At 43.9% G+C, this 7,149-nt stretch overlaps 1 pseudogene; it reads left to right on the top strand.

Annotated features, from left to right (window-relative positions):
- Nucleotides 1-619: 619 nt before the first annotated feature.
- Nucleotides 620-3,147, top strand: LOC117834300 (uncharacterized; annotated as a pseudogene).
- Nucleotides 3,148-7,149: the final 4,002 nt, after the last annotated feature.

The raw sequence follows: 7,149 nt of genomic DNA, 5'->3' as shown, positions 1-7,149 counted from the left end.
ACGGCTCCAAGTGACCAGGTCTGCGCGCGGCGCGAACCCTAGGGTGCAGCGCAGGTCCGGCGGCGGCGGCGTCTGGCCTCCGGCGGCGGTGGCGGCGGACCGGCGGGAGGCCGCAGCTGGCGGGCTAGGAGCCTAGGAGGCGGCGGGCGAGCTGTGGTCGCCTGCGCCTGGAGCCGAGCGGCGGCGGCGCCGGACCGGCAGTGGCGGCGCTCGGCGGAAGTCTGCGGCGGTGCGGCCAGTGGGCTAGGAAGGCCGAGCCCTCGCCCCTCGGCCGGCCGGCGGCCTGCGCAGTCAGGGCGCAGTGCGCCAGTGCGCCAGTGCGCACACGGCACACGGCCTGGAGCCGAGCACCCGAGCGGCGGGCGACGGGCACGGGTCGGCGGCCGGGCAGCGGCGGGCGCGCAGGCGCAGCGCCCTCCGCAAGTCCAGTCGGTCGAGTCGAGCCCCTACTGTCCGACTGTGATTTGAGGATTTTGTGAACTGCTATTCCTGATTGTTTGTGAAATTGAGGTGAGCATTTTCAATTGTTTGTCAAATTAGGATAGCACATCAACTTGCAAAATGTGGATGCTCATGAATTTAGTTCAATGTGAAATTATGTAACTTTTAGGTTTGAACCATGAAGAGGAACGGTAGTGCCGCTACTGATTTGAGGATTTTCATGGCAAGGGCTGCTGCAAAGAAGAGACAACCTGAACCGGAGAATGTTAATCAATCTTGCAATGAAAGTCAAATGCAAGTAGTGTTATTCCAAGGACAAAGTGGTATTGAAACAAGCACGGTACCACCTGAACCTGTGAGATCTAATCAGCCACCAAACGACGGTACAACAGGACTTGGTGAATCCATACCCGTGGAAGAAAATGATTCTAGTGATGAAGACAAGAATGATTATGGCATTGAGCATGATCCTGGATTGAGGGCTCCGATCTCAAGCTATGATGTCAATGACCAAGATTCAGTTAGAAGGGCATACATTGCATTGGGGCCATGTCAACCAAAGATGAAGAGGGATGCTTTTCCGCAACATGATTGTGGAGGTATGCGCCGCTTCCAACATAAGTGGTTTGCTGAATTTAAGTGGATTGAGTACAGTGTGGATAAAGATGCTGCATTTTGCTTTGTTTGCTATTTGTTCAAAGATAGCTGCAAATTTCCTGGTGGAGATGCTTTTGTTATTGAAGGGTTTAGAAATTGGAATATGAAAAGGAGAATTCATAGGCATGTTGGTGGTATCGATAGTGCTCATAGTGAAGCTGAAGAGAAATATAGATTGTTCACAAGACCTAAGGCATCAATCCGTGAATCTGTTGCATCAAACACTGCACAGTTCAAGGCTAAGTATCTAGCTCGCTTGACATGGTCACTTAAGTGCATAAGATTTCTGTTGCGTCAAGGGTTGGCTTTTAGGGGTCATGATGAAATAAAGCATTCACTCAACAAGGGGAATTTTCAGGAACTTTTAGCATGGCTAGCAGGAAACTTTGAAGGGGTTAATCTGGTGGTACTAGAGAATGCACCACAAAATTGTCAGATGATAGATCACAAGATCCAGAAACAACTCATTGATGCTTGTGCTCATGAAACAACTAAATTTATCATTGACGAACTTGGTGATGAGTGTTTTGCAATTCTTGCTGATGAGTCAAGTGATGCATACCTACTGGAACAATTGGCTCTTTGTTTGCGTTTTGTTAATAAAAAAGGAGAACCAGTTGAGCGGTTTCTAGGTCTTGTCCAAGTTGAAGATACTACATCATTGACCCTTAAAGAAGCAATTCAATCCTTGCTTATCAAATATCAATTGCCCCTATCTAAGGTACGTGGTCAAGGGTATGATGGAGCTAGTAATATGAAGGGTCATGTTAATGGTTTGAAGAAACTAATTATGGATGAGTCCCCTTCTGCTTATTATGTTCATTGCTTCACCCATCAACTTCAACTAACACTTGTAGAGTTGCTAAGGAGAATACTGATTGTGATTGGTTCTTTGGGCAACTTGCTTATTTGTTGAATGTTCTAGGGATGTCTTGTAAAAAGATCCGCATGCTTCGCATTGCTCAAGCTGAATGCATGATTGAAGCATTGAAATTGGGTGAAATTGAAACCGGGCAAGGATTGAATCAAGAGATGGGCTTAGCAAGGCCAGGTGATACACGATGGGGATCTCACTACAAAACTGTAATGCATGTTATGTTCTTGTATCCTTCAATCAAGAAAGTTCTCTTTAGGATTGGGAATGAAAGTAAAGGGGCTGAGGCTAATGGAGCTCAAACTATGCTCACAGTATTTAAGTCCTTTGAGTTTGTTTTTCTGCTACACTTGATGAATGAAATATTTGGATACACAAATGACTTGTGCAATGCTTTGCAAAAGAGGGAGCAAGATATCGTAAATGCAATGGATCTTCTGGAGTTCACAAAGGTAGAACTGGATGTTTTGAGACAAGATTCTGGATGGCAAGAATTCCTTACCAAGGTCACTTCTTTTTGTGAGAAGCACAATGTTAAAGTTGTTGACATGAATGGGAAGTATATTCCTATGCAAAGATCAAGGCAGTTCTACAGAGGTGCTATTAATTATCACCGGTTTCATGCTGATATGTTTTTGGGTGTCATTGATAGACAAGTTCAAGAGCTCAATAATAGGTTTGATGAGGTAAACACAGAGCTACTTAGATGCATGGCATCATTCAGTCCAGTCAATTCCTTTTCTGCTTTTAATGTTGAGAACTTGGTTAAGCTTGCTGGGTTCTATCCACATGACTTTGAATTTCAAGAAATACACCAGCTTCATTTTCAGTTGCACCACTATATCAATGATGTCAGAAATGATGAAAACTTCAATAATTTGAGAAGTCTAGCAGAGTTGTCTATGATGCTAGTTAAACAAGGAAAGGTTTCTCGGTATGAAATTGTTTATAAACTTCTCAAATTGGTGCTAGTTCTCCCTGTTGCAACGGCTGGTGTTGAGAGGGTCTTTTCTATAATGAATTTGATAAAGAACAAGAGAAGAAGTAAGATGGGGCAGAAATATTTGAATGGTTGCTTGGTCACTATGATTGAAAGGGAATTCTTCATGCAAGCTAAGGATAAGAACATCATCGCTCATTTTCAAAGCATGGCAGAACGGAAAGTTATCCTATAGCTTGTAAGTTGTAATCTTTGTTACCATTTTGTTGTTTTAGCCTCTATTTATTTCACATGTTGCCACTTTGATATGTTCATCATTAGTAGCTGGACAATTTCAATTTGTGATCAATTTTATTAATCAATGATGCTACCACTTAATTCTGTGTTATGAAACTATAATTTATTCTGTCAAAATTTTTTTTCTGCCATCTCCAATTTTGAATACCCATAGTCCAGATTCTGCGCCCGCCTCTGCCTCCACTGAGCATATGCTGTCTCAGGAACAAAAATAGGGTAAATAATTAAAGACAACTAGGGAGGTGGATTGAAGGAGAACGCACGCGCGCAAGAGCAATAGCACAGGAAAAAAATATTTATACAGTACATATAGGAGCTTCCGTTGTGAGCCTCTAGGCGGCACAGCAAAACGTATCATTTTATTGGCTAGCAGTTTGAAACAAAAAAAAGAAGTTATTAACCAATGTGTCTATATTTTGTAGGTGTATGCCCGACACTGCACGTAATTACATTGCGACTTTAAGAACACAGAAAAAATCATAAACGGCTGCAATGCTCATACACTTTGATTTTTCTTGATGTTTTAAGCTCAATTTGTTACTCCCTCCATTCCAAATTATAAGTCATTCCAAGAATCTCGAAGAGTCAAAGCATCTCAAGTTTTACCAAAATTATAGAGAAAATTATAAAGATTTATGATATCAAATATGTATACTATGAAAATATAATTGTTGAAGAATCTAATGATACTTAGTTGATATCATAAATATTATTATATTATCATATAAATTTGGTCAAACTTGAGATACTTTGACTCTCCAAGATTCTTGAAATGACTTATAATTTTGGGATGGAGTATTATCTTGGTCATTTTGCACGTGAGTTCACCAGCTACTTCCGTGCAGAATGTATCTTTTGCCATGAAAGAACTGGAGTTATCCAACTCCGCATCAAAATCGCCATGTATCTCATATCCTACGCACTGCTGAGCACCATATATAGCTGCACATCTGTTCTCTCTATGAGGCTGTGCTCTTTTGCCATTAGGGACGTGGCAAGCTCGATCTGCTAGACAACCAAGCGTTGGGCACCATCCCAATGCCACTGATTCCCAAGGGATGGAAAACTCTCATCCCATAACGTTTTGCCTCGATCGATGGAGTGCTTATATATATATATATATCCCCATGAGCTATAAGCCTATAGTTAAAATGTACAATAAGTACTTCAACACTTCCCCCTCATGCAGCCTCCATCCTTCACGCCTCCAATGTACTAGAAAATAAGAGTTTATTGCAATTATTTATTTTAGTAGCACCCGTCATAATTTAAACTCGATGCTTTTGACCAATAATATTGAGTTGCATGTACTGAAAAAGACTAACCTCAAGAGGAAACATGGTTGTCAATTTACTAATATTATTTCAACAATTTAACCATGGTTGAAGGACCGAAAGGGCGATCAGAGGGGGGTGAATGGGAGTCTATAAAAATTCTCAACGAGAACAAGGCCTATGTCCCAAACTCAACCCCAAAGCACACTGCGCGTCGTATCGTCAAGATGACACAAGTCAACTTGTGACAAGCTCACCCTAGGAACGATTTGACACGCTCAAGACATAACGGAAGCAAGACATAAAATGACTCTAACAAGTTTGCTCAAAAACATGATTAACCAAGATCACTACTAGCTAATCACTCAACTAAGGATGCAAGAGGAAAAAGATTAATCCAAGGTGCTAGGCGTGATTAGCTAATGAGAGAACAAAATAATTAACCGCTAGATTTGATTAGCAAAGATATATCCTGGAAAGTAGCTAAACAAGTAGTGATTAACTAATTGCTATAAATAAAAGAATAGTGAAAGCTCACGGTGCTGTCCAAGATGAAGCTGGGCCTGTGCGTGTGAATCTGCCTCGGAGCTCGCGATTTGCTAGACGGTTGCCTGGGCCAAGTTCCTTGCTTGGGCCGTGCGTGGAAGCTGCTGCTGCCTGCGTTGGTCCACGTGCCTGGTGTTGGGCCTGCTTGATGGCGCAACTGAGCTGCAACAAATCCGCTGCCTGGGCCGCCTGCCGGTTGAATCCTCCTGGGCCACAGCCTGCAACGATGCTGTTGTTGGCCTGCCTTGAGCTGCTGGGCCGCGACGCACCGAGCCGGCCTGCTGCTCCCTCACGTGCTGGTCCGATTCGCTTGTTGCTCCCCTCGACGCTTGAAGCACCTGCGCGCATGAACAGAGAACAAAAAACCAAGAACACGAAGAACGCCGGCCACACTTCAATTCAAAATTCCTTTCTCAATACTCCACGATTCGACACGGAACTTGATACAAGGATGCAATACCCCAAGGGCAAATAGATCCATGAGACAACTCTCAAAAAGCTCAAGTATTCATCGCGGATTTTGAGAAAAACTGAAACCCTACACGAAGAACACGATTTGGGAAAAACTCAAAATCCAGCCGAATCCATGTGAGATTTGAAGGGGATCATGTCAAAAATGCTCCCTAAAGTCCTAGCAACATTTCTCTTCAACCAAAACCACGAGATTCGAGCTCAACCATGATGAACGAAAATTCCCTAAAAATAGCTCCAAAAATAGCGAAAGGAAAAACACTCGGGAATCAAAAATTTAGCATGATTTGAGACAACAAACAAAGCTAAATCACGAGAAAATCTTCTATACAAAATAAGGACTAGCCTCCTCCCTTCATCCACCGACTAAAGATGAAGAAATCGAGAGAAAAGAGTAATCACTCCCTAATCCCCCTCTCTCCTCTCACTTTAAGCACATGACTAGCCTCTAAGAAAATAGATAATGAGTTGCTAAGCAAAGAGGTGCTGAAATAACCAGCCCCCATCCCTATTTATAGTCCAAGACGAAAGACTATACTACCCCTACAGCTACAACTAAGATAACTACCCACGTAGGGGTATTTTGGTCCAAGTTTTTATCCGTGCATCGGATGGACACGCCGCCTTCACGACTTTGCTTCGCCTCGACGCAAGCTTCGCGATGATGCCACGTGCCCTCCTTCATGAAGCTTCGGCCGCACCAGGCTCGCCCCCGGTTTTCAGGCCCAAACCGGAAAACCTGCCTGCGCGGTGGTTTTGAGGCCCAAACCACCCAAACCGTCCATTGACGCGTGTTCGGCCTCTGCTAAGCCTCCCGCTTGACTCAACCGACGCCGTCTCCATCCTGTCATGCCCTCTCGCCATTTCGTGCACCATGTGGTCCGCCCATGACTTCGCCCGGACTCCTCGGGTCCATCGGTCCAAGCCTACTCGCGGTCATCCTTCACCACCCTTGGTCCATCGGCATGAACCTTTCGCTTGACCTTCACCGCACGCCGTCGACCGCCACGTCGCATCCTACACCTGCACATCACAAGCCAAGAGCAACATCAAACCAACACAACGTTGTCAATCACTCATCATCCAAGGGTGACCACCATTGATCCTCAATCTCCCCCTTGATGAGTGCATTGACAACACCCCACAAATTCATAGTATTGAAACAAAAAAATAGGAAACTCAAAATAGAAAAATCTCAGTCCTCTAAGATAAGGGCAACGGCTCTACACAACTGAGACAAAATCATGTGATCCCTCAAGAAGAGGCAGAAAACAGGCTCAACACCAATCACATGAAAATCCAAACTCAAATCTAAAACCGGCTCCTCAAGAAGAGGTAAACAGCTCAACGCGATCGGTACAAGGGCATAAGAGCATAACAAGAGTATAACAACTCATAAATACTCCCCCTAAACATACGCACTCCCCCTGAAATCATGCATACATGCAAAGTCTCCCGCTTGATAGATGAAAGAGTTTGTGTAGATTTCTCTCCCCCTTGTTGACAATGCAACCATCAAGAAAAGCATGAAAGCACAAAGTGCATGCCATGGAAATGCGGAACCTAACAAGCTTCTCAAATATATCACAATGCACTCTCAAAGGCTACTAGGGAGATAAAGCTTGATAGATCATAAGAAACAATAGCAT

The sequence above is a fragment of the Setaria viridis genome, chromosome 8 (genome assembly GCF_005286985.2).
Source record: "Setaria viridis chromosome 8, Setaria_viridis_v4.0, whole genome shotgun sequence".
In the NCBI taxonomy this organism is placed as follows: domain Eukaryota; kingdom Viridiplantae; phylum Streptophyta; class Magnoliopsida; order Poales; family Poaceae; genus Setaria; species Setaria viridis.
The sequence above is the reverse complement of the archived record's forward strand: the minus strand, read 5'-3'. Positions and strand labels throughout refer to the sequence as shown.